The sequence below is a fragment of the Hoplias malabaricus genome, chromosome 5 (genome assembly GCF_029633855.1).
Source record: "Hoplias malabaricus isolate fHopMal1 chromosome 5, fHopMal1.hap1, whole genome shotgun sequence".
In the NCBI taxonomy this organism is placed as follows: Eukaryota; Metazoa; Chordata; class Actinopteri; order Characiformes; family Erythrinidae; genus Hoplias; species Hoplias malabaricus.
In genome coordinates this window covers 12755415-12777870 of record NC_089804.1, presented here as the reverse complement: position 1 = coordinate 12777870, position 22456 = coordinate 12755415, and the positions used below count along the sequence as shown (strand labels likewise).

Sequence of the window (22456 nt, the reverse complement as noted above, 5' to 3'; positions counted from 1 at the left end):
TTTTTTTTGTAGTTTTCTTCTTCTCTTGTGTTTAAATGACTGTGGTTACTGCCTTTATAATAGAAACTTAAGCTAAAAAGCTTACAGCACCTAGTATTCCCAGGCAGTCTCCCATCCAAGTACTAACTAGGCCCAACTCTTCTTCGCTTCCGAGATCAGACGGGATCGGGCTTTCAAGGAGTGGTATGGCCGTAAGCGATCACAGCTGGCTGTAGAAGACTATTTCTATGTACTCTTCTAAGAGTAATACTTGTTTTAGATCTGCCTGTAAACGGTAGACCACCTGACACCTCAAATGAAAACGATTGGCTTTCCAGTTCGTTTTTTTTTTTTGTTGTTTTTTTTTTTTAAGTTTTCTTCTTCTCTTGTGTTTAAATGACTGTGGTTACTGCCTTTATAATAGAAACTTAAGCTAAAAAGCTTACAGCACCTAGTATTCCCAGGCAGTCTCCCATTCAAGTACTAACTAGGCCCAACTCTTCTTCGCTTCCGAGATCAGACGGGATCGGGCTTTCAAGGAGTGGTATGGCCGTAAGCGATTACTGCTGGCTGTAGACGACTATTTCTATATACTCTTCTAAGAGTAATACTTGTTTTAGAGCTGCCTGTAAACGGTAGACCACCTGACACCTCAAATGAAAATGATTGGCTTTCCAGTTCGTTTTTTTTTTTTTGTAGTTTTCTTCTTCTCTTGTGTTAAATGACTGTGGTTACTGTCTTTATAATAGAAGCTTAAGCTAAAAAGCTTACAGCACCTAGTATTCCCAGGCAGTCTCCCATCCAAGTACTAACTAGGCCAAACTCTTCTTCGCTTCCGAGATCAGACTGGATCGGGCTTTCAAGGAGTGGTATGGCCGTAAGCGATCACTGCTGGCTGTAGAAGACTATTTCTATATACTCTTCTAAGAGTAATACTTGTTTTAGAGCTGCCTGTAAACGGTAGACCACCTGACACCTCAAATGAAAATGATTGGCTTTCCAGTTCGTTTTTTTTTTTTTTGTAGTTTTCTTCTTCTCTTGTGTTAAATGACTGTGGTTACTGTCTTTATAATAGAAGCTTAAGCTAAAAAGCTTACAGCACCTAGTATTCCCAGGCAGTCTCCCATCCAAGTACTAACTAGGCCAAACTCTTCTTCGCTTCCGAGATCAGACGGGATCGGGCTTTCAAGGAGTGGTATGGCCGTAAGCGATCACTGCTGGCTGTAGAAGACTATTTCTATATACTCTTCTAAGAGTAATACTTGTTTTAGAGCTGCCTGTAAACGGTAGACCACCTGACACCTCAAATGAAAATGATTGGCTTTCCAGTTCGTTTTTTTTTTTTGTTGTTGTTTTTTTTTAAGTTTTCTTCTTCTCTTGTGTTTAAATGACTTTGGTTACTGCCTTTATAATAGAAACTTAAGCTAAAAAGCTTACAGCACCTAGTATTCCCAGGCAGTCTCCCATCCAAGTACTAACTAGGCCCAACTCTTCTTCGCTTCCGAGATCAGACGGGATCGGGCTTTCAAGGAGTGGTATGGCCGTAAGCGATCACTGCTGGCTGTAGAAGACTATTTCTATATACTCTTCTAAGAGTAATACTTGTTTTAGATCTGCCTGTAAACGGTAGACCACCTGACACCTCAAATGAAAATGATTGGCTTTCCAGTTCGTTTTTTTTTTTGTAGTTTTCTTCTTCTCTTGTGTTTAAATGACTGTGGTTACTGCCTTTATAATAGAAACTTAAGCTAAAAAGCTTACAGCACCTAGTATTCCCAGGCAGTCTCCCATCCAAGTACTAACTAGGCCCAACTCTTCTTCGCTTCCGAGATCAGACGGGATCGGGCTTTCAAGGAGTGGTATGGCCGTAAGCGATCACAGCTGGCTGTAGAAGACTATTTCTATATACTCTTCTAAGAGTAATACTTGTTTTAGATCTGCCTGTAAACGGTAGACCACCTGACACCTCAAATGAAAATGATTGGCTTTCCAGTTCGTTTTTTTTTTTTGTAGTTTTCTTCTTCTCTTGTGTTTAAATGACTGTGGTTACTGCCTTTATAATAGAAACTTAAGCTAAAAAGCTTACAGCACCTAGTATTCCCAGGCAGTCTCCCATCCAAGTACTAACTAGGCCCCACTCTTCTTCGCTTCCGAGATCAGACGGGATCGGGCTTTCAAGGAGTGGTATGGCCGTAAGCGATCACAGCTGGCTGTAGAAGACTATTTCTATGTACTCTTCTAAGAGTAATACTTGTTTTAGATCTGCCTGTAAACGGTAGACCACCTGACACCTCAAATGAAAACGATTGGCTTTCCAGTTCGTTTTTTTTTTTGTTGTTTTTTTTTTTTAAGTTTTCTTCTTCTCTTGTGTTTAAATGACTGTGGTTACTGCCTTTATAATAGAAACTTAAGCTAAAAAGCTTACAGCACCTAGTATTCCCAGGCAGTCTCCCATTCAAGTACTAACTAGGCCCAACTCTTCTTCGCTTCCGAGATCAGACGGGATCGGGCTTTCAAGGAGTGGTATGGCCGCAAGCGATTACTGCTGGCTGTAGACGACTATTTCTATATACTCTTCTAAGAGTAATACTTGTTTTAGAGCTGCCTGTAAACGGTAGACCACCTGACACCTCAAATGAAAATGATTGGCTTTCCAGTTCGTTTTTTTTTTTTTGTAGTTTTCTTCTTCTCTTGTGTTAAATGACTGTGGTTACTGTCTTTATAATAGAAGCTTAAGCTAAAAAGCTTACAGCACCTAGTATTCCCAGGCAGTCTCCCATCCAAGTACTAACTAGGCCAAACTCTTCTTCGCTTCCGAGATCAGACTGGATCGGGCTTTCAAGGAGTGGTATGGCCGTAAGCGATCACTGCTGGCTGTAGAAGACTATTTCTATATACTCTTCTAAGAGTAATACTTGTTTTAGATCTGCCTGTAAACGGTAGACCACCTGACACCTCAAATGAAAATGATTGGCTTTCCAGTTCGTTTTTTTTTTTTGTTGTTGTTTTTTTTTAAGTTTTCTTCTTCTCTTGTGTTTAAATGACTTTGGTTACTGCCTTTATAATAGAAACTTAAGCTAAAAAGCTTACAGCACCTAGTATTCCCAGGCAGTCTCCCATCCAAGTACTAACTAGGCCCAACTCTTCTTCGCTTCCGAGATCAGACGGGATCGGGCTTTCAAGGAGTGGTATGGCCGTAAGCGATCACTGCTGGCTGTAGAAGACTATTTCTATATACTCTTCTAAGAGTAATACTTGTTTTAGATCTGCCTGTAAACGGTAGACCACCTGACACCTCAAATGAAAATGATTGGCTTTCCAGTTCGTTTTTTTTTTTGTAGTTTTCTTCTTCTCTTGTGTTTAAATGACTGTGGTTACTGCCTTTATAATAGAAACTTAAGCTAAAAAGCTTACAGCACCTAGTATTCCCAGGCAGTCTCCCATCCAAGTACTAACTAGGCCCAACTCTTCTTCGCTTCCGAGATCAGACGGGATCGGGCTTTCAAGGAGTGGTATGGCCGTAAGCGATCACAGCTGGCTGTAGAAGACTATTTCTATATACTCTTCTAAGAGTAATACTTGTTTTAGATCTGCCTGTAAACGGTAGACCACCTGACACCTCAAATGAAAATGATTGGCTTTCCAGTTCGTTTTTTTTTTTTGTAGTTTTCTTCTTCTCTTGTGTTTAAATGACTGTGGTTACTGCCTTTATAATAGAAACTTAAGCTAAAAAGCTTACAGCACCTAGTATTCCCAGGCAGTCTCCCATCCAAGTACTAACTAGGCCCAACTCTTCTTCGCTTCCGAGATCAGACGGGATCGGGCTTTCAAGGAGTGGTATGGCCGTAAGCGATCACAGCTGGCTGTAGAAGACTATTTCTATGTACTCTTCTAAGAGTAATACTTGTTTTAGATCTGCCTGTAAACGGTAGACCACCTGACACCTCAAATGAAAACGATTGGCTTTCCAGTTCGTTTTTTTTTTTTGTTGTTTTTTTTTTTTAAGTTTTCTTCTTCTCTTGTGTTTAAATGACTGTGGTTACTGCCTTTATAATAGAAACTTAAGCTAAAAAGCTTACAGCACCTAGTATTCCCAGGCAGTCTCCCATTCAAGTACTAACTAGGCCCAACTCTTCTTCGCTTCCGAGATCAGACGGGATCGGGCTTTCAAGGAGTGGTATGGCCGTAAGCGATTACTGCTGGCTGTAGACGACTATTTCTATATACTCTTCTAAGAGTAATACTTGTTTTAGAGCTGCCTGTAAACGGTAGACCACCTGACACCTCAAATGAAAATGATTGGCTTTCCAGTTCGTTTTTTTTTTTTTGTAGTTTTCTTCTTCTCTTGTGTTAAATGACTGTGGTTACTGTCTTTATAATAGAAGCTTAAGCTAAAAAGCTTACAGCACCTAGTATTCCCAGGCAGTCTCCCATCCAAGTACTAACTAGGCCAAACTCTTCTTCGCTTCCGAGATCAGACTGGATCGGGCTTTCAAGGAGTGGTATGGCCGTAAGCGATCACTGCTGGCTGTAGAAGACTATTTCTATATACTCTTCTAAGAGTAATACTTGTTTTAGAGCTGCCTGTAAACGGTAGACCACCTGACACCTCAAATGAAAATGATTGGCTTTCCAGTTCGTTTTTTTTTTTTTTGTTGTTGTTTTTTTTTAAGTTTTCTTCTTCTCTTGTGTTTAAATGACTTTGGTTACTGCCTTTATAATAGAAACTTAAGCTAAAAAGCTTACAGCACCTAGTATTCCCAGGCAGTCTCCCATCCAAGTACTAACTAGGCCCAACTCTTCTTCGCTTCCGAGATCAGACGGGATCGGGCTTTCAAGGAGTGGTATGGCCGTAAGCGATCACTGCTGGCTGTAGAAGACTATTTCTATATACTCTTCTAAGAGTAATACTTGTTTTAGATCTGCCTGTAAACGGTAGACCACCTGACACCTCAAATGAAAATGATTGGCTTTCCAGTTCGTTTTTTTTTTTTGTAGTTTTCTTCTTCTCTTGTGTTTAAATGACTGTGGTTGCTGCCTTTATAATAGAAACTTAAGCTAAAAAGCTTACAGCACCTAGTATTCCCAGGCAGTCTCCCATCCAAGTACTAACTAGGCCCAACTCTTCTTCGCTTCCGAGATCAGACGGGATCGGGCTTTCAAGGAGTGGTATGGCCATAAGCGATCACTGCTGGCTGTAGAAGACTATTTCTATATACTCTTCTAAGAGTAATACTTGTTTTAGATCTGCCTGTAAACGGTAGACCACCTGACACCTCAAATGAAAATGATTGGCTTTCCAGTTCGTTTTTTTTTTTGTTGTTTTTTTTTTTTAAGTTTTCTTCTTCTCTTGTGTTTAAATGACTGTGGTTACTGCCTTTATAATAGAAACTTAAGCTAAAAAGCTTACAGCACCTAGTATTCCCAGGCAGTCTCCCATTCAAGTACTAACTAGGCCCAACTCTTCTTCGCTTCCGAGATCAGACGGGATCGGGCTTTCAAGGAGTGGTATGGCCGTAAGCGATTACTGCTGGCTGTAGACGACTATTTCTATATACTCTTCTAAGAGTAATACTTGTTTTAGAGCTGCCTGTAAACGGTAGACCACCTGACACCTCAAATGAAAATGATTGGCTTTCCAGTTCGTTTTTTTTTTTTTGTAGTTTTCTTCTTCTCTTGTGTTAAATGACTGTGGTTACTGTCTTTATAATAGAAGCTTAAGCTAAAAAGCTTACAGCACCTAGTATTCCCAGGCAGTCTCCCATCCAAGTACTAACTAGGCCAAACTCTTCTTCGCTTCCGAGATCAGACTGGATCGGGCTTTCAAGGAGTGGTATGGCCGTAAGCGATCACTGCTGGCTGTAGAAGACTATTTCTATATACTCTTCTAAGAGTAATACTTGTTTTAGAGCTGCCTGTAAACGGTAGACCACCTGACACCTCAAATGAAAATGATTGGCTTTCCAGTTCGTTTTTTTTTTTTTTGTTGTTGTTTTTTTTTTTAAGTTTTCTTCTTCTCTTGTGTTTAAATGACTTTGGTTACTGCCTTTATAATAGAAACTTAAGCTAAAAAGCTTACAGCACCTAGTATTCCCAGGCAGTCTCCCATCCAAGTACTAACTAGGCCCAACTCTTCTTCGCTTCCGAGATCAGACGGGATCGGGCTTTCAAGGAGTGGTATGGCCGTAAGCGATCACTGCTGGCTGTAGAAGACTATTTCTATATACTCTTCTAAGAGTAATACTTGTTTTAGATCTGCCTGTAAACGGTAGACCACCTGACACCTCAAATGAAAATGATTGGCTTTCCAGTTCGTTTTTTTTTTTTGTAGTTTTCTTCTTCTCTTGTGTTTAAATGACTGTGGTTGCTGCCTTTATAATAGAAACTTAAGCTAAAAAGCTTACAGCACCTAGTATTCCCAGGCAGTCTCCCATCCAAGTACTAACTAGGCCCAACTCTTCTTCGCTTCCGAGATCAGACGGGATCGGGCTTTCAAGGAGTGGTATGGCCATAAGCGATCACTGCTGGCTGTAGAAGACTATTTCTATATACTCTTCTAAGAGTAATACTTGTTTTAGATCTGCCTGTAAACGGTAGACCACCTGACACCTCAAATGAAAATGATTGGCTTTCCAGTTCGTTTTTTTTTTTGTTGTTTTTTTTTTTTAAGTTTTCTTCTTCTCTTGTGTTTAAATGACTGTGGTTACTGCCTTTATAATAGAAACTTAAGCTAAAAAGCTTACAGCACCTAGTATTCCCAGGCAGTCTCCCATCCAAGTACTAACTAGGCCCAACTCTTCTTCGCTTCCGAGATCAGACGGGATCGGGCTTTCAAGGAGTGGTATGGCCGTAAGCGATCACTGCTGGCTGTAGAAGACTATTTCTATATACTCTTCTAAGAGTAATACTTGTTTTAGATCTGCCTGTAAACGGTAGACCACCTGACACCTCAAATGAAAATGATTGGCTTTCCAGTTCGTTTTTTTTTTTGTAGTTTTCTTCTTCTCTTGTGTTTAAATGACTGTGGTTACTGCCTTTATAATAGAAACTTAAGCTAAAAAGCTTACAGCACCTAGTATTCCCAGGCAGTCTCCCATCCAAGTACTAACTAGGCCCAACTCTTCTTCGCTTCCGAGATCAGACGGGATCGGGCTTTCAAGGAGTGGTATGGCCGTAAGCGATCACTGCTGGCTGTAGAAGACTATTTCTATATACTCTTCTAAGAGTAATACTTGTTTTAGAGCTGCCTGTAAACGGTAGACCACCTGACACCTCAAATGAAAATGATTGGCTTTCCAGTTCGTTTTTTTTTTTTTGTTGTTGTTTTTTTTTAAGTTTTCTTCTTCTCTTGTGTTTAAATGACTGTGGTTACTGCCTTTATAATAGAAACTTAAGCTAAAAAGCTTACAGCACCTAGTATTCCCAGGCAGTCTCCCATCCAAGTACTAACTAGGCCCAACTCTTCTTCGCTTCCGAGATCAGACGGGATCGGGCTTTCAAGGAGTGGTATGGCCGTAAGCGATCACTGCTGGCTGTAGAAGACTATTTCTATATACTCTTCTAAGAGTAATACTTGTTTTAGAGCTGCCTGTAAACGGTAGACCACCTGACACCTCAAATGAAAATGATTGGCTTTCCAGTTCGTTTTTTTTTTTTTGTTGTTGTTTTTTTTTAAGTTTTCTTCTTCTCTTGTGTTTAAATGACTTTGGTTACTGCCTTTATAATAGAAACTTAAGCTAAAAAGCTTACAGCACCTAGTATTCCCAGGCAGTCTCCCATCCAAGTACTAACTAGGCCCAACTCTTCTTCGCTTCCGAGATCAGACGGGATCGGGCTTTCAAGGAGTGGTATGGCCGTAAGCGATCACTGCTGGCTGTAGAAGACTATTTCTATATACTCTTCTAAGAGTAATACTTGTTTTAGATCTGCCTGTAAACGGTAGACCACCTGACACCTCAAATGAAAATGATTGGCTTTCCAGTTCGTTTTTTTTTTTGTAGTTTTCTTCTTCTCTTGTGTTTAAATGACTGTGGTTACTGCCTTTATAATAGAAACTTAAGCTAAAAAGCTTACAGCACCTAGTATTCCCAGGCAGTCTCCCATCCAAGTACTAACTAGGCCCAACTCTTCTTCGCTTCCGAGATCAGACGGGATCGGGCTTTCAAGGAGTGGTATGGCCGTAAGCGATCACAGCTGGCTGTAGAAGACTATTTCTATATACTCTTCTAAGAGTAATACTTGTTTTAGATCTGCCTGTAAACGGTAGACCACCTGACACCTCAAATGAAAATGATTGGCTTTCCAGTTCGTTTTTTTTTTTTGTAGTTTTCTTCTTCTCTTGTGTTTAAATGACTGTGGTTACTGCCTTTATAATAGAAACTTAAGCTAAAAAGCTTACAGCACCTAGTATTCCCAGGCAGTCTCCCATCCAAGTACTAACTAGGCCCAACTCTTCTTCGCTTCCGAGATCAGACGGGATCGGGCTTTCAAGGAGTGGTATGGCCGTAAGCGATCACAGCTGGCTGTAGAAGACTATTTCTATGTACTCTTCTAAGAGTAATACTTGTTTTAGATCTGCCTGTAAACGGTAGACCACCTGACACCTCAAATGAAAACGATTGGCTTTCCAGTTCGTTTTTTTTTTTTGTTGTTTTTTTTTTTTGTTGTTTTTTTTTTTTAAGTTTTCTTCTTCTCTTGTGTTTAAATGACTGTGGTTACTGCCTTTATAATAGAAACTTAAGCTAAAAAGCTTACAGCACCTAGTATTCCCAGGCAGTCTCCCATTCAAGTACTAACTAGGCCCAACTCTTCTTCGCTTCCGAGATCAGACGGGATCGGGCTTTCAAGGAGTGGTATGGCCGTAAGCGATTACTGCTGGCTGTAGACGACTATTTCTATATACTCTTCTAAGAGTAATACTTGTTTTAGAGCTGCCTGTAAACGGTAGACCACCTGACACCTCAAATGAAAATGATTGGCTTTCCAGTTCGTTTTTTTTTTTTGTAGTTTTCTTCTTCTCTTGTGTTAAATGACTGTGGTTACTGTCTTTATAATAGAAGCTTAAGCTAAAAAGCTTACAGCACCTAGTATTCCCAGGCAGTCTCCCATCCAAGTACTAACTAGGCCAAACTCTTCTTCGCTTCCGAGATCAGACTGGATCGGGCTTTCAAGGAGTGGTATGGCCGTAAGCGATCACTGCTGGCTGTAGAAGACTATTTCTATATACTCTTCTAAGAGTAATACTTGTTTTAGAGCTGCCTGTAAACGGTAGACCACCTGACACCTCAAATGAAAATGATTGGCTTTCCAGTTCGTTTTTTTTTTTTTTGTTGTTGTTTTTTTTTAAGTTTTCTTCTTCTCTAGTGTTTAAATGACTTTGGTTACTGCCTTTATAATAGAAACTTAAGCTAAAAAGCTTACAGCACCTAGTATTCCCAGGCAGTCTCCCATCCAAGTACTAACTAGGCCCAACTCTTCTTCGCTTCCGAGATCAGACGGGATCGGGCTTTCAAGGAGTGGTATGGCCATAAGCGATCACTGCTGGCTGTAGAAGACTATTTCTATATACTCTTCTAAGAGTAATACTTGTTTTAGATCTGCCTGTAAACGGTAGACCACCTGACACCTCAAATGAAAATGATTGGCTTTCCAGTTCGTTTTTTTTTTGTTGTTTTTTTTTTTTAAGTTTTCTTCTTCTCTTGTGTTTAAATGACTGTGGTTACTGCCTTTATAATAGAAACTTAAGCTAAAAAGCTTACAGCACCTAGTATTCCCAGGCAGTCTCCCATCCAAGTACTAACTAGGCCCAACTCTTCTTCGCTTCCGAGATCAGACGGGATCGGGCTTTCAAGGAGTGGTATGGCCGTAAGCGATCACTGCTGGCTGTAGAAGACTATTTCTATATACTCTTCTAAGAGTAATACTTGTTTTAGATCTGCCTGTAAACGGTAGACCACCTGACACCTCAAATGAAAATGATTGGCTTTCCAGTTCGTTTTTTTTTTTGTAGTTTTCTTCTTCTCTTGTGTTTAAATGACTGTGGTTACTGCCTTTATAATAGAAACTTAAGCTAAAAAGCTTACAGCACCTAGTATTCCCAGGCAGTCTCCCATCCAAGTACTAACTAGGCCCAACTCTTCTTCGCTTCCGAGATCAGACGGGATCGGGCTTTCAAGGAGTGGTATGGCCGTAAGCGATCACTGCTGGCTGTAGAAGACTATTTCTATATACTCTTCTAAGAGTAATACTTGTTTTAGAGCTGCCTGTAAACGGTAGACCACCTGACACCTCAAATGAAAATGATTGGCTTTCCAGTTCGTTTTTTTTTTTTTTGTTGTTGTTTTTTTTTAAGTTTTCTTCTTCTCTAGTGTTTAAATGACTTTGGTTACTGCCTTTATAATAGAAACTTAAGCTAAAAAGCTTACAGCACCTAGTATTCCCAGGCAGTCTCCCATCCAAGTACTAACTAGGCCCAACTCTTCTTCGCTTCCGAGATCAGACGGGATCGGGCTTTCAAGGAGTGGTATGGCCATAAGCGATCACTGCTGGCTGTAGAAGACTATTTCTATATACTCTTCTAAGAGTAATACTTGTTTTAGATCTGCCTGTAAACGGTAGACCACCTGACACCTCAAATGAAAATGATTGGCTTTCCAGTTCGTTTTTTTTTTTGTTGTTTTTTTTTTTTAAGTTTTCTTCTTCTCTTGTGTTTAAATGACTGTGGTTACTGCCTTTATAATAGAAACTTAAGCTAAAAAGCTTACAGCACCTAGTATTCCCAGGCAGTCTCCCATCCAAGTACTAACTAGGCCCAACTCTTCTTCGCTTCCGAGATCAGACGGGATCGGGCTTTCAAGGAGTGGTATGGCCGTAAGCGATCACTGCTGGCTGTAGAAGACTATTTCTATATACTCTTCTAAGAGTAATACTTGTTTTAGATCTGCCTGTAAACGGTAGACCACCTGACACCTCAAATGAAAATGATTGGCTTTCCAGTTCGTTTTTTTTTTTGTAGTTTTCTTCTTCTCTTGTGTTTAAATGACTGTGGTTACTGCCTTTATAATAGAAACTTAAGCTAAAAAGCTTACAGCACCTAGTATTCCCAGGCAGTCTCCCATCCAAGTACTAACTAGGCCCAACTCTTCTTCGCTTCCGAGATCAGACGGGATCGGGCTTTCAAGGAGTGGTATGGCCGTAAGCGATCACTGCTGGCTGTAGAAGACTATTTCTATATACTCTTCTAAGAGTAATACTTGTTTTAGATCTGCCTGTAAACGGTAGACCACCTGACACCTCAAATGAAAATGATTGGCTTTCCAGTTCGTTTTTTTTTTTTTGTTGTTGTTTTTTTTTAAGTTTTCTTCTTCTCTTGTGTTTAAATGACTGTGGTTACTGCCTTTATAATAGAAACTTAAGCTAAAAAGCTTACAGCACCTAGTATTCCCAGGCAGTCTCCCATCCAAGTACTAACTAGGCCCAACTCTTCTTCGCTTCCGAGATCAGACGGGATCGGGCTTTCAAGGAGTGGTATGGCCGTAAGCGATCACTGCTGGCTGTAGAAGACTATTTCTATATACTCTTCTAAGAGTAATACTTGTTTTAGATCTGCCTGTAAACGGTAGACCACCTGACACCTCAAATGAAAATGATTGGCTTTCCAGTTCGTTTTTTTTTTTGTAGTTTTCTTCTTCTCTTGTGTTTAAATGACTGTGGTTACTGCCTTTATAATAGAAACTTAAGCTAAAAAGCTTACAGCACCTAGTATTCCCAGGCAGTCTCCCATCCAAGTACTAACTAGGCCCAACTCTTCTTCGCTTCCGAGATCAGACGGGATCGGGCTTTCAAGGAGTGGTATGGCCGTAAGCGATCACAGCTGGCTGTAGAAGACTATTTCTATATACTCTTCTAAGAGTAATACTTGTTTTAGATCTGCCTGTAAACGGTAGACCACCTGACACCTCAAATGAAAATGATTGGCTTTCCAGTTCGTTTTTTTTTTTTGTAGTTTTCTTCTTCTCTTGTGTTTAAATGACTGTGGTTACTGCCTTTATAATAGAAACTTAAGCTAAAAAGCTTACAGCACCTAGTATTCCCAGGCAGTCTCCCATTCAAGTACTAACTAGGCCCAACTCTTCTTCGCTTCCGAGATCAGACGGGATCGGGCTTTCAAGGAGTGGTATGGCCGTAAGCGATTACTGCTGGCTGTAGACGACTATTTCTATATACTCTTCTAAGAGTAATACTTGTTTTAGAGCTGCCTGTAAACGGTAGACCACCTGACACCTCAAATGAAAATGATTGGCTTTCCAGTTCGTTTTTTTTTTTTGTAGTTTTCTTCTTCTCTTGTGTTAAATGACTGTGGTTACTGTCTTTATAATAGAAGCTTAAGCTAAAAAGCTTACAGCACCTAGTATTCCCAGGCAGTCTCCCATCCAAGTACTAACTAGGCCAAACTCTTCTTCGCTTCCGAGATCAGACTGGATCGGGCTTTCAAGGAGTGGTATGGCCGTAAGCGATCACTGCTGGCTGTAGAAGACTATTTCTATATACTCTTCTAAGAGTAATACTTGTTTTAGAGCTGCCTGTAAACGGTAGACCACCTGACACCTCAAATGAAAATGATTGGCTTTCCAGTTCGTTTTTTTTTTTTTTGTTGTTGTTTTTTTTTAAGTTTTCTTCTTCTCTTGTGTTTAAATGACTTTGGTTACTGCCTTTATAATAGAAACTTAAGCTAAAAAGCTTACAGCACCTAGTATTCCCAGGCAGTCTCCCATCCAAGTACTAACTAGGCCCAACTCTTCTTCGCTTCCGAGATCAGACGGGATCGGGCTTTCAAGGAGTGGTATGGCCGTAAGCGATCACTGCTGGCTGTAGAAGACTATTTCTATATACTCTTCTAAGAGTAATACTTGTTTTAGATCTGCCTGTAAACGGTAGACCACCTGACACCTCAAATGAAAATGATTGGCTTTCCAGTTCGTTTTTTTTTTTGTAGTTTTCTTCTTCTCTTGTGTTTAAATGACTGTGGTTACTGCCTTTATAATAGAAACTTAAGCTAAAAAGCTTACAGCACCTAGTATTCCCAGGCAGTCTCCCATCCAAGTACTAACTAGGCCCAACTCTTCTTCGCTTCCGAGATCAGACGGGATCGGGCTTTCAAGGAGTGGTATGGCCGTAAGCGATCACAGCTGGCTGTAGAAGACTATTTCTATATACTCTTCTAAGAGTAATACTTGTTTTAGATCTGCCTGTAAACGGTAGACCACCTGACACCTCAAATGAAAATGATTGGCTTTCCAGTTCGTTTTTTTTTTTGTAGTTTTCTTCTTCTCTTGTGTTTAAATGACTGTGGTTACTGCCTTTATAATAGAAACTTAAGCTAAAAAGCTTACAGCACCTAGTATTCCCAGGCAGTCTCCCATCCAAGTACTAACTAGGCCCAACTCTTCTTCGCTTCCGAGATCAGACGGGATCGGGCTTTCAAGGAGTGGTATGGCCGTAAGCGATCACAGCTGGCTGTAGAAGACTATTTCTATGTACTCTTCTAAGAGTAATACTTGTTTTAGATCTGCCTGTAAACGGTAGACCACCTGACACCTCAAATGAAAACGATTGGCTTTCCAGTTCGTTTTTTTTTTTTGTTGTTTTTTTTTTTTGTTGTTTTTTTTTTTTAAGTTTTCTTCTTCTCTTGTGTTTAAATGACTGTGGTTACTGCCTTTATAATAGAAACTTAAGCTAAAAAGCTTACAGCACCTAGTATTCCCAGGCAGTCTCCCATTCAAGTACTAACTAGGCCCAACTCTTCTTCGCTTCCGAGATCAGACGGGATCGGGCTTTCAAGGAGTGGTATGGCCGTAAGCGATTACTGCTGGCTGTAGACGACTATTTCTATATACTCTTCTAAGAGTAATACTTGTTTTAGAGCTGCCTGTAAACGGTAGACCACCTGACACCTCAAATGAAAATGATTGGCTTTCCAGTTCGTTTTTTTTTTTTGTAGTTTTCTTCTTCTCTTGTGTTAAATGACTGTGGTTACTGTCTTTATAATAGAAGCTTAAGCTAAAAAGCTTACAGCACCTAGTATTCCCAGGCAGTCTCCCATCCAAGTACTAACTAGGCCAAACTCTTCTTCGCTTCCGAGATCAGACTGGATCGGGCTTTCAAGGAGTGGTATGGCCGTAAGCGATCACTGCTGGCTGTAGAAGACTATTTCTATATACTCTTCTAAGAGTAATACTTGTTTTAGAGCTGCCTGTAAACGGTAGACCACCTGACACCTCAAATGAAAATGATTGGCTTTCCAGTTCGTTTTTTTTTTTTTTGTTGTTGTTTTTTTTTAAGTTTTCTTCTTCTCTTGTGTTTAAATGACTTTGGTTACTGCCTTTATAATAGAAACTTAAGCTAAAAAGCTTACAGCACCTAGTATTCCCAGGCAGTCTCCCATCCAAGTACTAACTAGGCCCAACTCTTCTTCGCTTCCGAGATCAGACGGGATCGGGCTTTCAAGGAGTGGTATGGCCGTAAGCGATCACTGCTGGCTGTAGAAGACTATTTCTATATACTCTTCTAAGAGTAATACTTGTTTTAGATCTGCCTGTAAACGGTAGACCACCTGACACCTCAAATGAAAATGATTGGCTTTCCAGTTCGTTTTTTTTTTTTGTAGTTTTCTTCTTCTCTTGTGTTTAAATGACTGTGGTTGCTGCCTTTATAATAGAAACTTAAGCTAAAAAGCTTACAGCACCTAGTATTCCCAGGCAGTCTCCCATCCAAGTACTAACTAGGCCCAACTCTTCTTCGCTTCCGAGATCAGACGGGATCGGGCTTTCAAGGAGTGGTATGGCCATAAGCGATCACTGCTGGCTGTAGAAGACTATTTCTATATACTCTTCTAAGAGTAATACTTGTTTTAGATCTGCCTGTAAACGGTAGACCACCTGACACCTCAAATGAAAATGATTGGCTTTCCAGTTCGTTTTTTTTTTTGTTGTTTTTTTTTTTTAAGTTTTCTTCTTCTCTTGTGTTTAAATGACTGTGGTTACTGCCTTTATAATAGAAACTTAAGCTAAAAAGCTTACAGCACCTAGTATTCCCAGGCAGTCTCCCATCCAAGTACTAACTAGGCCCAACTCTTCTTCGCTTCCGAGATCAGACGGGATCGGGCTTTCAAGGAGTGGTATGGCCGTAAGCGATCACTGCTGGCTGTAGAAGACTATTTCTATATACTCTTCTAAGAGTAATACTTGTTTTAGATCTGCCTGTAAACGGTAGACCACCTGACACCTCAAATGAAAATGATTGGCTTTCCAGTTCGTTTTTTTTTTTTGTAGTTTTCTTCTTCTCTTGTGTTTAAATGACTGTGGTTGCTGCCTTTATAATAGAAACTTAAGCTAAAAAGCTTACAGCACCTAGTATTCCCAGGCAGTCTCCCATCCAAGTACTAACTAGGCCCAACTCTTCTTCGCTTCCGAGATCAGACGGGATCGGGCTTTCAAGGAGTGGTATGGCCATAAGCGATCACTGCTGGCTGTAGAAGACTATTTCTATATACTCTTCTAAGAGTAATACTTGTTTTAGATCTGCCTGTAAACGGTAGACCACCTGACACCTCAAATGAAAATGATTGGCTTTCCAGTTCGTTTTTTTTTTTGTTGTTTTTTTTTTTTAAGTTTTCTTCTTCTCTTGTGTTTAAATGACTGTGGTTACTGCCTTTATAATAGAAACTTAAGCTAAAAAGCTTACAGCACCTAGTATTCCCAGGCAGTCTCCCATCCAAGTACTAACTAGGCCCAACTCTTCTTCGCTTCCGAGATCAGACGGGATCGGGCTTTCAAGGAGTGGTATGGCCGTAAGCGATCACAGCTGGCTGTAGAAGACTATTTCTATATACTCTTCTAAGAGTAATACTTGTTTTAGATCTGCCTGTAAACGGTAGACCACCTGACACCTCAAATGAAAATGATTGGCTTTCCAGTTCGTTTTTTTTTTTTTGTTGTTTTTTTTTTTTTAAGTTTTCTTCTTCTCTTGTGTTTAAATGACTGTGGTTACTGCCTTTATAATAGAAACTTAAGCTAAAAAGCTTACAGCACCTAGTATTCCCAGGCAGTCTCCCATCCAAGTACTAACTAGGCCCAACTCTTCTTCGCTTCCGAGATCAGACGGGATCGGGCTTTCAAGGAGTGGTATGGCCGTAAGCGATCACTGCTGGCTGTAGAAGACTATTTCTATATACTCTTCTAAGAGTAATACTTGTTTTAGATCTGCCTGTAAACGGTAGACCACCTGACACCTCAAATGAAAATGATTGGCTTTCCAGTTCGTTTTTTTTTTTGTAGTTTTCTTCTTCTCTTGTGTTTAAATGACTGTGGTTACTGCCTTTATAATAGAAACTTAAGCTAAAAAGCTTACAGCACCTAGTATTCCCAGGCAGTCTCCCATCCAAGTACTAACTAGGCCCAACTCTTCTTCGCTTCCGAGATCAGACGGGATCGGGCTTTCAAGGAGTGGTATGGCCATAAGCGATTACTGCTGGCTGTAGAAGACTATTTCTATATACTCTTCTAAGAGTAATACTTGTTTTAGATCTGCCTGTAAACGGTAGACCACCTGACACCTCAAATGAAAATGATTGGCTTTCCAGTTCGTTTTTTTTTTTGTAGTTTTCTTCTTCTCTTGTGTTTAAATGACTGTGGTTACTGCCTTTATAATAGAAACTTAAGCTAAAAAGCTTACAGCACCTAGTATTCCCAGGCAGTCTCCCATCCAAGTACTAACTAGGCCCAACTCTTCTTCGCTTCCGAGATCAGACGGGATCGGGCTTTCAAGGAGTGGTATGGCCATAAGCGATTACTGCTGGCTGTAGAAGACTATTTCTATATACTCTTCTAAGAGTAATACTTGTTTTAGATCTGCCTGTAAACGGTAGACCACCTGACACCTCAAATGAAAATGATTGGCTTTCCAGTTCGTTTTTTTTTTTTTGTTGTTTTTTTTTTTTAAGTTTTCTTCTTCTCTTGTGTTTAAATGACTGTGGTTACTGCCTTTATAATAGAAACTTAAGCTAAAAAGCTTACAGCACCTAGTATTCCCAGGCAGTCTCCCATCCAAGTACTAACTAGGCCCAACTCTTCTTCGCTTCCGAGATCAGACGGGATCGGGCTTTCAAGGAGTGGTATGGCCGTAAGCGATTACTGCTGGCTGTAGACGACTATTTCTATATACTCTTCTAAGAGTAATACTTGTTTTAGAGCTGCCTGTAAACGGTAGACCACCTGACACCTCAAATGAAAATGATTGGCTTTCCAGTTCGTTTTTTTTTTTTTGTAGTTTTCTTCTTCTCTTGTGTTAAATGACTGTGGTTACTGTCTTTATAATAGAAGCTTAAGCTAAAAAGCTTACAGCACCTAGTATTCCCAGGCAGTCTCCCATCCAAGTACTAACTAGGCCAAACTCTTCTTCGCTTCCGAGATCAGACGGGATCGGGCTTTCAAGGAGTGGTATGGCCGTAAGCGATCACTGCTGGCTGTAGAAGACTATTTCTATATACTCTTCTAAGAGTAATACTTGTTTTAGATCTGCCTGTAAACGGTAGACCACCTGACACCTCAAATGAAAATGATTGGCTTTCCAGTTCGTTTTTTTTTTTTTGTTGTTTTTTTTTTTAAGTTTTCTTCTTCTCTTGTGTTTAAATGACTGTGGTTACTGCCTTTATAATAGAAACTTAAGCTAAAAAGCTTACAGCACCTAGTATTCCCAGGCAGTCTCCCATCCAAGTACTAACTAGGCCCAACTCTTCTTCGCTTCCGAGATCAGACGGGATCGGGCTTTCAAGGAGTGGTATGGCCGTAAGCGATTACTGCTGGCTGTAGACGACTATTTCTATATACTCTTCTAAGAGTAATACTTGTTTTAGAGCTGCCTGTAAACGGTAGACCACCTGACACCTCAAATGAAAATGATTGGCTTTCCAGTTCGTTTTTTTTTTTTTGTAGTTTTCTTCTTCTCTTGTGTTAAATGACTGTGGTTACTGTCTTTATAATAGAAGCTTAAGCTAAAAAGCTTACAGCACCTAGTATTCCCAGGCAGTCTCCCATCCAAGTACTAACTAGGCCAAACTCTTCTTCGCTTCCGAGATCAGACGGGATCGGGCTTTCAAGGAGTGGTATGGCCGTAAGCGATCACTGCTGGCTGTAGAAGACTATTTCTATATACTCTTCTAAGAGTAATACTTGTTTTAGATCTGCCTGTAAACGGTAGACCACCTGACACCTCAAATGAAAATGATTGGCTTTCCAGTTCGTTTTTTTTTTTGTAGTTTTCTTCTTCTCTTGTGTTTAAATGACTGTGGTTACTGCCTTTATAATAGAAACTTAAGCTAAAAAGCTTACAGCACCTAGTATTCCCAGGCAGTCTCCCATCCAAGTACTAACTAGGCCCAACTCTTCTTCGCTTCCGAGATCAGACGGGATCGGGCTTTCAAGGAGTGGTATGGCCATAAGCGATTACTGCTGGCTGTAGAAGACTATTTCTATATACTCTTCTAAGAGTAATACTTGTTTTAGATCTGCCTGTAAACGGTAGACCACCTGACACCTCAAATGAAAATGATTGGCTTTCCAGTTCGTTTTTTTTTTTTTGTTGTTTTTTTTTTTTAAGTTTTCTTCTTCTCTTGTGTTTAAATGACTGTGGTTACTGCCTTTATAATAGAAACTTAAGCTAAAAAGCTTACAGCACCTAGTATTCCCAGGCAGTCTCCCATCCAAGTACTAACTAGGCCCAACTCTTCTTCGCTTCCGAGATCAGACGGGATCGGGCTTTCAAGGAGTGGTATGGCCGTAAGCGATTACTGCTGGCTGTAGACGACTATTTCTATATACTCTTCTAAGAGTAATACTTGTTTTAGAGCTGCCTGTAAACGGTAGACCACCTGACACCTCAAATGAAAATGATTGGCTTTCCAGTTCGTTTTTTTTTTTTTGTAGTTTTCTTCTTCTCTTGTGTTAAATGACTGTGGTTACTGTCTTTATAATAGAAGCTTAAGCTAAAAAGCTTACAGCACCTAGTATTCCCAGGCAGTCTCCCATCCAAGTACTAACTAGGCCAAACTCTTCTTCGCTTCCGAGATCAGACGGGATCGGGCTTTCAAGGAGTGGTATGGCCGTAAGCGATCACTGCTGGCTGTAGAAGACTATTTCTATATACTCTTCTAAGAGTAATACTTGTTTTAGATCTGCCTGTAAACGGTAGACCACCTGACACCTCAAATGAAAATGATTGGCTTTCCAGTTCGTTTTTTTTTTTTGTAGTTTTCTTCTTCTCTTGTGTTTAAATGACTGTGGTTGCTGCCTTTATAATAGAAACTTAAGCTAAAAAGCTTACAGCACCTAGTATTCCCAGGCAGTCTCCCATCCAAGTACTAACTAGGCCCAACTCTTCTTCGCTTCCGAGATCAGACGGGATCGGGCTTTCAAGGAGTGGTATGGCCATAAGCGATTACTGCTGGCTGTAGAAGACTATTTCTATATACTCTTCTAAGAGTAATACTTGTTTTAGATCTGCCTGTAAACGGTAGACCACCTGACACCTCAAATGAAAATGATTGGCTTTCCAGTTCGTTTTTTTTTTTTTGTAGTTTTCTTCTTCTCTTGTGTTAAATGACTGTGGTTACTGTCTTTATAATAGAAGCTTAAGCTAAAAAGCTTACAGCACCTAGTATTCCCAGGCAGTCTCCCATCCAAGTACTAACTAGGCCAAACTCTTCTTCGCTTCCGAGATCAGACGGGATCGGGCTTTCAAGGAGTGGTATGGCCGTAAGCGATCACTGCTGGCTGTAGAAGACTATTTCTATATACTCTTCTAAGAGTAATACTTGTTTTAGATCTGCCTGTAAACGGTAGACCACCTGACACCTCAAATGAAAATGATTGGCTTTCCAGTTCGTTTTTTTTTTTTTGTTGTTTTTTTTTTTAAGTTTTCTTCTTCTCTTGTGTTTAAATGACTGTGGTTACTGCCTTTATAATAGAAACTTAAGCTAAAAAGCTTACAGCACCTAGTATTCCCAGGCAGTCTCCCATCCAAGTACTAACTAGGCCCAACTCTTCTTCGCTTCCGAGATCAGACGGGATCGGGCTTTCAAGGAGTGGTATGGCCGTAAGCGATTACTGCTGGCTGTAGACGACTATTTCTATATACTCTTCTAAGAGTAATACTTGTTTTAGAGCTGCCTGTAAACGGTAGACCACCTGACACCTCAAATGAAAATGATTGGCTTTCCAGTTCGTTTTTTTTTTTTTGTAGTTTTCTTCTTCTCTTGTGTTAAATGACTGTGGTTACTGTCTTTATAATAGAAGCTTAAGCTAAAAAGCTTACAGCACCTAGTATTCCCAGGCAGTCTCCCATCCAAGTACTAACTAGGCCAAACTCTTCTTCGCTTCCGAGATCAGACGGGATCGGGCTTTCAAGGAGTGGTATGGCCGTAAGCGATCACTGCTGGCTGTAGAAGACTATTTCTATATACTCTTCTAAGAGTAATACTTGTTTTAGATCTGCCTGTAAACGGTAGACCACCTGACACCTCAAATGAAAATGATTGGCTTTCCAGTTCGTTTTTTTTTTTTGTAGTTTTCTTCTTCTCTTGTGTTTAAATGACTGTGGTTGCTGCCTTTATAATAGAAACTTAAGCTAAAAAGCTTACAGCACCTAGTATTCCCAGGCAGTCTCCCATCCAAGTACTAACTAGGCCCAACTCTTCTTCGCTTCCGAGATCAGACGGGATCGGGCTTTCAAGGAGTGGTATGGCCATAAGCGATTACTGCTGGCTGTAGAAGACTATTTCTATATACTCTTCTAAGAGTAATACTTGTTTTAGATCTGCCTGTAAACGGTAGACCACCTGACACCTCAAATGAAAATGATTGGCTTTCCAGTTCGTTTTTTTTTTTTTGTAGTTTTCTTCTTCTCTTGTGTTAAATGACTGTGGTTACTGTCTTTATAATAGAAGCTTAAGCTAAAAAGCTTACAGCACCTAGTATTCCCAGGCAGTCTCCCATCCAAGTACTAACTAGGCCAAACTCTTCTTCGCTTCCGAGATCAGACGGGATCGGGCTTTCAAGGAGTGGTATGGCCGTAAGCGATCACTGCTGGCTGTAGAAGACTATTTCTATATACTCTTCTAAGAGTAATACTTGTTTTAGATCTGCCTGTAAACGGTAGACCACCTGACACCTCAAATGAAAATGATTGGCTTTCCAGTTCGTTTTTTTTTTTTTGTAGTTTTTTTTTTTAAGTTTTCTTCTTCTCTTGTGTTTAAATGACTGTGGTTACTGCCTTTATAATAGAAACTTAAGCTAAAAAGCTTACAGCACCTAGTATTCCCAGGCAGTCTCCCATCCAAGTACTAACTAGGCCCAACTCTTCTTCGCTTCCGAGATCAGACGGGATCGGGCTTTCAAGGAGTGGTATGGCCGTAAGCGATTACTGCTGGCTGTAGACGACTATTTCTATATACTCTTCTAAGAGTAATACTTGTTTTAGAGCTGCCTGTAAACGGTAGACCACCTGACACCTCAAATGAAAATGATTGGCTTTCCAGTTCGTTTTTTTTTTTTTGTAGTTTTCTTCTTCTCTTGTGTTAAATGACTGTGGTTACTGTCTTTATAATAGAAGCTTAAGCTAAAAAGCTTACAGCACCTAGTATTCCCAGGCAGTCTCCCATCCAAGTACTAACTAGGCCAAACTCTTCTTCGCTTCCGAGATCAGACGGGATCGGGCTTTCAAGGAGTGGTATGGCCGTAAGCGATCACTGCTGGCTGTAGAAGACTATTTCTATATACTCTTCTAAGAGTAATACTTGTTTTAGATCTGCCTGTAAACGGTAGACCACCTGACACCTCAAATGAAAATGATTGGCTTTCCAGTTCGTTTTTTTTTTTGTAGTTTTCTTCTTCTCTTGTGTTTAAATGACTGTGGTTACTGCCTTTATAATAGAAACTTAAGCTAAAAAGCTTACAGCACCTAGTATTCCCAGGCAGTCTCCCATCCAAGTACTAACTAGGCCCAACTCTTCTTCGCTTCCGAGATCAGACGGGATCGGGCTTTCAAGGAGTGGTATGGCCATAAGCGATTACTGCTGGCTGTAGAAGACTATTTCTATATACTCTTCTAAGAGTAATACTTGTTTTAGATCTGCCTGTAAACGGTAGACCACCTGACACCTCAAATGAAAATGATTGGCTTTCCAGTTCGTTTTTTTTTTTTTGTTGTTTTTTTTTTTTAAGTTTTCTTCTTCTCTTGTGTTTAAATGACTGTGGTTACTGCCTTTATAATAGAAACTTAAGCTAAAAAGCTTACAGCACCTAGTATTCCCAGGCAGTCTCCCATCCAAGTACTAACTAGGCCCAACTCTTCTTCGCTTCCGAGATCAGACGGGATCGGGCTTTCAAGGAGTGGTATGGCCGTAAGCGATTACTGCTGGCTGTAG

General features: G+C 40.2%; 53 non-coding genes and 15 pseudogenes across 53 annotated transcripts; all 68 read right to left on the bottom strand.

Moving 5' to 3' along the window:
* Positions 1–78: 78 nt before the first annotated feature.
* LOC136698621 (5S ribosomal RNA) lies at positions 79–197 on the bottom strand. Its single transcript, XR_010803194.1, has one exon. It is a non-coding gene; the product is annotated as a 5S ribosomal RNA (ribosomal RNA).
* Positions 198–418: 221 nt separating this feature from the next.
* Positions 419–537, bottom strand: LOC136698988 (5S ribosomal RNA). Its single transcript, XR_010803549.1, has one exon. It is a non-coding gene; the product is annotated as a 5S ribosomal RNA (ribosomal RNA).
* A 206-nt stretch (positions 538–743) lies between these two features.
* On the bottom strand, positions 744–862 carry LOC136698529 (5S ribosomal RNA; annotated as a pseudogene).
* A 207-nt stretch (positions 863–1069) lies between these two features.
* On the bottom strand, positions 1070–1188 carry LOC136698393 (5S ribosomal RNA; annotated as a pseudogene).
* Positions 1189–1409: 221 nt separating this feature from the next.
* On the bottom strand, positions 1410–1528 carry LOC136698619 (5S ribosomal RNA). Its single transcript, XR_010803192.1, has one exon. It is a non-coding gene; the product is annotated as a 5S ribosomal RNA (ribosomal RNA).
* Positions 1529–1733: 205 nt separating this feature from the next.
* Positions 1734–1852, bottom strand: LOC136698618 (5S ribosomal RNA). The gene has a single exon (XR_010803191.1). It is a non-coding gene; the product is annotated as a 5S ribosomal RNA (ribosomal RNA).
* A 206-nt stretch (positions 1853–2058) lies between these two features.
* LOC136698995 (5S ribosomal RNA) lies at positions 2059–2177 on the bottom strand. Its single transcript, XR_010803556.1, has one exon. It is a non-coding gene; the product is annotated as a 5S ribosomal RNA (ribosomal RNA).
* Positions 2178–2397: 220 nt separating this feature from the next.
* LOC136698287 (5S ribosomal RNA) lies at positions 2398–2516 on the bottom strand. The gene has a single exon (XR_010803050.1). It is a non-coding gene; the product is annotated as a 5S ribosomal RNA (ribosomal RNA).
* A 206-nt stretch (positions 2517–2722) lies between these two features.
* Positions 2723–2841, bottom strand: LOC136698528 (5S ribosomal RNA; annotated as a pseudogene).
* Positions 2842–3062: 221 nt separating this feature from the next.
* Positions 3063–3181, bottom strand: LOC136698617 (5S ribosomal RNA). Its single transcript, XR_010803190.1, has one exon. It is a non-coding gene; the product is annotated as a 5S ribosomal RNA (ribosomal RNA).
* A 205-nt stretch (positions 3182–3386) lies between these two features.
* Positions 3387–3505, bottom strand: LOC136698616 (5S ribosomal RNA). The gene has a single exon (XR_010803189.1). It is a non-coding gene; the product is annotated as a 5S ribosomal RNA (ribosomal RNA).
* Positions 3506–3711: 206 nt separating this feature from the next.
* On the bottom strand, positions 3712–3830 carry LOC136698615 (5S ribosomal RNA). The gene has a single exon (XR_010803188.1). It is a non-coding gene; the product is annotated as a 5S ribosomal RNA (ribosomal RNA).
* A 221-nt stretch (positions 3831–4051) lies between these two features.
* On the bottom strand, positions 4052–4170 carry LOC136698987 (5S ribosomal RNA). Its single transcript, XR_010803548.1, has one exon. It is a non-coding gene; the product is annotated as a 5S ribosomal RNA (ribosomal RNA).
* A 206-nt stretch (positions 4171–4376) lies between these two features.
* Positions 4377–4495, bottom strand: LOC136698527 (5S ribosomal RNA; annotated as a pseudogene).
* A 223-nt stretch (positions 4496–4718) lies between these two features.
* LOC136698613 (5S ribosomal RNA) lies at positions 4719–4837 on the bottom strand. The gene has a single exon (XR_010803186.1). It is a non-coding gene; the product is annotated as a 5S ribosomal RNA (ribosomal RNA).
* A 206-nt stretch (positions 4838–5043) lies between these two features.
* Positions 5044–5162, bottom strand: LOC136698969 (5S ribosomal RNA). Its single transcript, XR_010803530.1, has one exon. It is a non-coding gene; the product is annotated as a 5S ribosomal RNA (ribosomal RNA).
* A 220-nt stretch (positions 5163–5382) lies between these two features.
* Positions 5383–5501, bottom strand: LOC136698986 (5S ribosomal RNA). Its single transcript, XR_010803547.1, has one exon. It is a non-coding gene; the product is annotated as a 5S ribosomal RNA (ribosomal RNA).
* A 206-nt stretch (positions 5502–5707) lies between these two features.
* On the bottom strand, positions 5708–5826 carry LOC136698526 (5S ribosomal RNA; annotated as a pseudogene).
* A 225-nt stretch (positions 5827–6051) lies between these two features.
* LOC136698612 (5S ribosomal RNA) lies at positions 6052–6170 on the bottom strand. Its single transcript, XR_010803185.1, has one exon. It is a non-coding gene; the product is annotated as a 5S ribosomal RNA (ribosomal RNA).
* Positions 6171–6376: 206 nt separating this feature from the next.
* Positions 6377–6495, bottom strand: LOC136698967 (5S ribosomal RNA). Its single transcript, XR_010803529.1, has one exon. It is a non-coding gene; the product is annotated as a 5S ribosomal RNA (ribosomal RNA).
* A 220-nt stretch (positions 6496–6715) lies between these two features.
* LOC136698611 (5S ribosomal RNA) lies at positions 6716–6834 on the bottom strand. Its single transcript, XR_010803184.1, has one exon. It is a non-coding gene; the product is annotated as a 5S ribosomal RNA (ribosomal RNA).
* Positions 6835–7039: 205 nt separating this feature from the next.
* Positions 7040–7158, bottom strand: LOC136698610 (5S ribosomal RNA). Its single transcript, XR_010803183.1, has one exon. It is a non-coding gene; the product is annotated as a 5S ribosomal RNA (ribosomal RNA).
* A 222-nt stretch (positions 7159–7380) lies between these two features.
* Positions 7381–7499, bottom strand: LOC136698608 (5S ribosomal RNA). The gene has a single exon (XR_010803182.1). It is a non-coding gene; the product is annotated as a 5S ribosomal RNA (ribosomal RNA).
* Positions 7500–7721: 222 nt separating this feature from the next.
* LOC136698607 (5S ribosomal RNA) lies at positions 7722–7840 on the bottom strand. The gene has a single exon (XR_010803181.1). It is a non-coding gene; the product is annotated as a 5S ribosomal RNA (ribosomal RNA).
* A 205-nt stretch (positions 7841–8045) lies between these two features.
* On the bottom strand, positions 8046–8164 carry LOC136698606 (5S ribosomal RNA). The gene has a single exon (XR_010803180.1). It is a non-coding gene; the product is annotated as a 5S ribosomal RNA (ribosomal RNA).
* Positions 8165–8370: 206 nt separating this feature from the next.
* LOC136698605 (5S ribosomal RNA) lies at positions 8371–8489 on the bottom strand. The gene has a single exon (XR_010803179.1). It is a non-coding gene; the product is annotated as a 5S ribosomal RNA (ribosomal RNA).
* A 237-nt stretch (positions 8490–8726) lies between these two features.
* LOC136698984 (5S ribosomal RNA) lies at positions 8727–8845 on the bottom strand. The gene has a single exon (XR_010803545.1). It is a non-coding gene; the product is annotated as a 5S ribosomal RNA (ribosomal RNA).
* A 205-nt stretch (positions 8846–9050) lies between these two features.
* LOC136698525 (5S ribosomal RNA) lies at positions 9051–9169 on the bottom strand (annotated as a pseudogene).
* Positions 9170–9392: 223 nt separating this feature from the next.
* Positions 9393–9511, bottom strand: LOC136698965 (5S ribosomal RNA). Its single transcript, XR_010803527.1, has one exon. It is a non-coding gene; the product is annotated as a 5S ribosomal RNA (ribosomal RNA).
* A 219-nt stretch (positions 9512–9730) lies between these two features.
* LOC136698604 (5S ribosomal RNA) lies at positions 9731–9849 on the bottom strand. Its single transcript, XR_010803178.1, has one exon. It is a non-coding gene; the product is annotated as a 5S ribosomal RNA (ribosomal RNA).
* A 205-nt stretch (positions 9850–10054) lies between these two features.
* Positions 10055–10173, bottom strand: LOC136698603 (5S ribosomal RNA). Its single transcript, XR_010803177.1, has one exon. It is a non-coding gene; the product is annotated as a 5S ribosomal RNA (ribosomal RNA).
* A 223-nt stretch (positions 10174–10396) lies between these two features.
* Positions 10397–10515, bottom strand: LOC136698964 (5S ribosomal RNA). The gene has a single exon (XR_010803526.1). It is a non-coding gene; the product is annotated as a 5S ribosomal RNA (ribosomal RNA).
* A 220-nt stretch (positions 10516–10735) lies between these two features.
* LOC136698601 (5S ribosomal RNA) lies at positions 10736–10854 on the bottom strand. Its single transcript, XR_010803175.1, has one exon. It is a non-coding gene; the product is annotated as a 5S ribosomal RNA (ribosomal RNA).
* A 205-nt stretch (positions 10855–11059) lies between these two features.
* On the bottom strand, positions 11060–11178 carry LOC136698600 (5S ribosomal RNA). The gene has a single exon (XR_010803174.1). It is a non-coding gene; the product is annotated as a 5S ribosomal RNA (ribosomal RNA).
* A 222-nt stretch (positions 11179–11400) lies between these two features.
* LOC136698599 (5S ribosomal RNA) lies at positions 11401–11519 on the bottom strand. The gene has a single exon (XR_010803173.1). It is a non-coding gene; the product is annotated as a 5S ribosomal RNA (ribosomal RNA).
* A 205-nt stretch (positions 11520–11724) lies between these two features.
* On the bottom strand, positions 11725–11843 carry LOC136698598 (5S ribosomal RNA). The gene has a single exon (XR_010803172.1). It is a non-coding gene; the product is annotated as a 5S ribosomal RNA (ribosomal RNA).
* A 206-nt stretch (positions 11844–12049) lies between these two features.
* On the bottom strand, positions 12050–12168 carry LOC136698983 (5S ribosomal RNA). Its single transcript, XR_010803544.1, has one exon. It is a non-coding gene; the product is annotated as a 5S ribosomal RNA (ribosomal RNA).
* Positions 12169–12373: 205 nt separating this feature from the next.
* On the bottom strand, positions 12374–12492 carry LOC136698524 (5S ribosomal RNA; annotated as a pseudogene).
* A 223-nt stretch (positions 12493–12715) lies between these two features.
* On the bottom strand, positions 12716–12834 carry LOC136698597 (5S ribosomal RNA). The gene has a single exon (XR_010803171.1). It is a non-coding gene; the product is annotated as a 5S ribosomal RNA (ribosomal RNA).
* A 205-nt stretch (positions 12835–13039) lies between these two features.
* LOC136698596 (5S ribosomal RNA) lies at positions 13040–13158 on the bottom strand. The gene has a single exon (XR_010803170.1). It is a non-coding gene; the product is annotated as a 5S ribosomal RNA (ribosomal RNA).
* Positions 13159–13363: 205 nt separating this feature from the next.
* Positions 13364–13482, bottom strand: LOC136698595 (5S ribosomal RNA). The gene has a single exon (XR_010803169.1). It is a non-coding gene; the product is annotated as a 5S ribosomal RNA (ribosomal RNA).
* A 237-nt stretch (positions 13483–13719) lies between these two features.
* On the bottom strand, positions 13720–13838 carry LOC136698982 (5S ribosomal RNA). The gene has a single exon (XR_010803543.1). It is a non-coding gene; the product is annotated as a 5S ribosomal RNA (ribosomal RNA).
* Positions 13839–14043: 205 nt separating this feature from the next.
* Positions 14044–14162, bottom strand: LOC136698523 (5S ribosomal RNA; annotated as a pseudogene).
* A 223-nt stretch (positions 14163–14385) lies between these two features.
* On the bottom strand, positions 14386–14504 carry LOC136698594 (5S ribosomal RNA). Its single transcript, XR_010803168.1, has one exon. It is a non-coding gene; the product is annotated as a 5S ribosomal RNA (ribosomal RNA).
* Positions 14505–14710: 206 nt separating this feature from the next.
* LOC136698963 (5S ribosomal RNA) lies at positions 14711–14829 on the bottom strand. Its single transcript, XR_010803525.1, has one exon. It is a non-coding gene; the product is annotated as a 5S ribosomal RNA (ribosomal RNA).
* A 220-nt stretch (positions 14830–15049) lies between these two features.
* LOC136698593 (5S ribosomal RNA) lies at positions 15050–15168 on the bottom strand. The gene has a single exon (XR_010803167.1). It is a non-coding gene; the product is annotated as a 5S ribosomal RNA (ribosomal RNA).
* A 206-nt stretch (positions 15169–15374) lies between these two features.
* Positions 15375–15493, bottom strand: LOC136698962 (5S ribosomal RNA). The gene has a single exon (XR_010803524.1). It is a non-coding gene; the product is annotated as a 5S ribosomal RNA (ribosomal RNA).
* Positions 15494–15713: 220 nt separating this feature from the next.
* Positions 15714–15832, bottom strand: LOC136698592 (5S ribosomal RNA). The gene has a single exon (XR_010803166.1). It is a non-coding gene; the product is annotated as a 5S ribosomal RNA (ribosomal RNA).
* Positions 15833–16055: 223 nt separating this feature from the next.
* Positions 16056–16174, bottom strand: LOC136698590 (5S ribosomal RNA). Its single transcript, XR_010803164.1, has one exon. It is a non-coding gene; the product is annotated as a 5S ribosomal RNA (ribosomal RNA).
* A 205-nt stretch (positions 16175–16379) lies between these two features.
* Positions 16380–16498, bottom strand: LOC136698961 (5S ribosomal RNA). Its single transcript, XR_010803523.1, has one exon. It is a non-coding gene; the product is annotated as a 5S ribosomal RNA (ribosomal RNA).
* A 205-nt stretch (positions 16499–16703) lies between these two features.
* LOC136698959 (5S ribosomal RNA) lies at positions 16704–16822 on the bottom strand. Its single transcript, XR_010803521.1, has one exon. It is a non-coding gene; the product is annotated as a 5S ribosomal RNA (ribosomal RNA).
* Positions 16823–17044: 222 nt separating this feature from the next.
* LOC136698589 (5S ribosomal RNA) lies at positions 17045–17163 on the bottom strand. Its single transcript, XR_010803163.1, has one exon. It is a non-coding gene; the product is annotated as a 5S ribosomal RNA (ribosomal RNA).
* Positions 17164–17369: 206 nt separating this feature from the next.
* On the bottom strand, positions 17370–17488 carry LOC136698391 (5S ribosomal RNA; annotated as a pseudogene).
* A 221-nt stretch (positions 17489–17709) lies between these two features.
* Positions 17710–17828, bottom strand: LOC136698588 (5S ribosomal RNA). The gene has a single exon (XR_010803162.1). It is a non-coding gene; the product is annotated as a 5S ribosomal RNA (ribosomal RNA).
* Positions 17829–18034: 206 nt separating this feature from the next.
* LOC136698389 (5S ribosomal RNA) lies at positions 18035–18153 on the bottom strand (annotated as a pseudogene).
* A 205-nt stretch (positions 18154–18358) lies between these two features.
* Positions 18359–18477, bottom strand: LOC136698958 (5S ribosomal RNA). Its single transcript, XR_010803520.1, has one exon. It is a non-coding gene; the product is annotated as a 5S ribosomal RNA (ribosomal RNA).
* A 222-nt stretch (positions 18478–18699) lies between these two features.
* LOC136698587 (5S ribosomal RNA) lies at positions 18700–18818 on the bottom strand. Its single transcript, XR_010803161.1, has one exon. It is a non-coding gene; the product is annotated as a 5S ribosomal RNA (ribosomal RNA).
* Positions 18819–19024: 206 nt separating this feature from the next.
* Positions 19025–19143, bottom strand: LOC136698388 (5S ribosomal RNA; annotated as a pseudogene).
* A 206-nt stretch (positions 19144–19349) lies between these two features.
* On the bottom strand, positions 19350–19468 carry LOC136698957 (5S ribosomal RNA). Its single transcript, XR_010803519.1, has one exon. It is a non-coding gene; the product is annotated as a 5S ribosomal RNA (ribosomal RNA).
* A 206-nt stretch (positions 19469–19674) lies between these two features.
* Positions 19675–19793, bottom strand: LOC136698387 (5S ribosomal RNA; annotated as a pseudogene).
* Positions 19794–20014: 221 nt separating this feature from the next.
* LOC136698586 (5S ribosomal RNA) lies at positions 20015–20133 on the bottom strand. Its single transcript, XR_010803160.1, has one exon. It is a non-coding gene; the product is annotated as a 5S ribosomal RNA (ribosomal RNA).
* Positions 20134–20339: 206 nt separating this feature from the next.
* On the bottom strand, positions 20340–20458 carry LOC136698386 (5S ribosomal RNA; annotated as a pseudogene).
* Positions 20459–20664: 206 nt separating this feature from the next.
* On the bottom strand, positions 20665–20783 carry LOC136698956 (5S ribosomal RNA). Its single transcript, XR_010803518.1, has one exon. It is a non-coding gene; the product is annotated as a 5S ribosomal RNA (ribosomal RNA).
* A 206-nt stretch (positions 20784–20989) lies between these two features.
* Positions 20990–21108, bottom strand: LOC136698385 (5S ribosomal RNA; annotated as a pseudogene).
* A 221-nt stretch (positions 21109–21329) lies between these two features.
* On the bottom strand, positions 21330–21448 carry LOC136698585 (5S ribosomal RNA). The gene has a single exon (XR_010803159.1). It is a non-coding gene; the product is annotated as a 5S ribosomal RNA (ribosomal RNA).
* A 206-nt stretch (positions 21449–21654) lies between these two features.
* Positions 21655–21773, bottom strand: LOC136698384 (5S ribosomal RNA; annotated as a pseudogene).
* A 205-nt stretch (positions 21774–21978) lies between these two features.
* LOC136698955 (5S ribosomal RNA) lies at positions 21979–22097 on the bottom strand. The gene has a single exon (XR_010803517.1). It is a non-coding gene; the product is annotated as a 5S ribosomal RNA (ribosomal RNA).
* Positions 22098–22319: 222 nt separating this feature from the next.
* Positions 22320–22438, bottom strand: LOC136698584 (5S ribosomal RNA). The gene has a single exon (XR_010803158.1). It is a non-coding gene; the product is annotated as a 5S ribosomal RNA (ribosomal RNA).
* Positions 22439–22456: the final 18 nt, after the last annotated feature.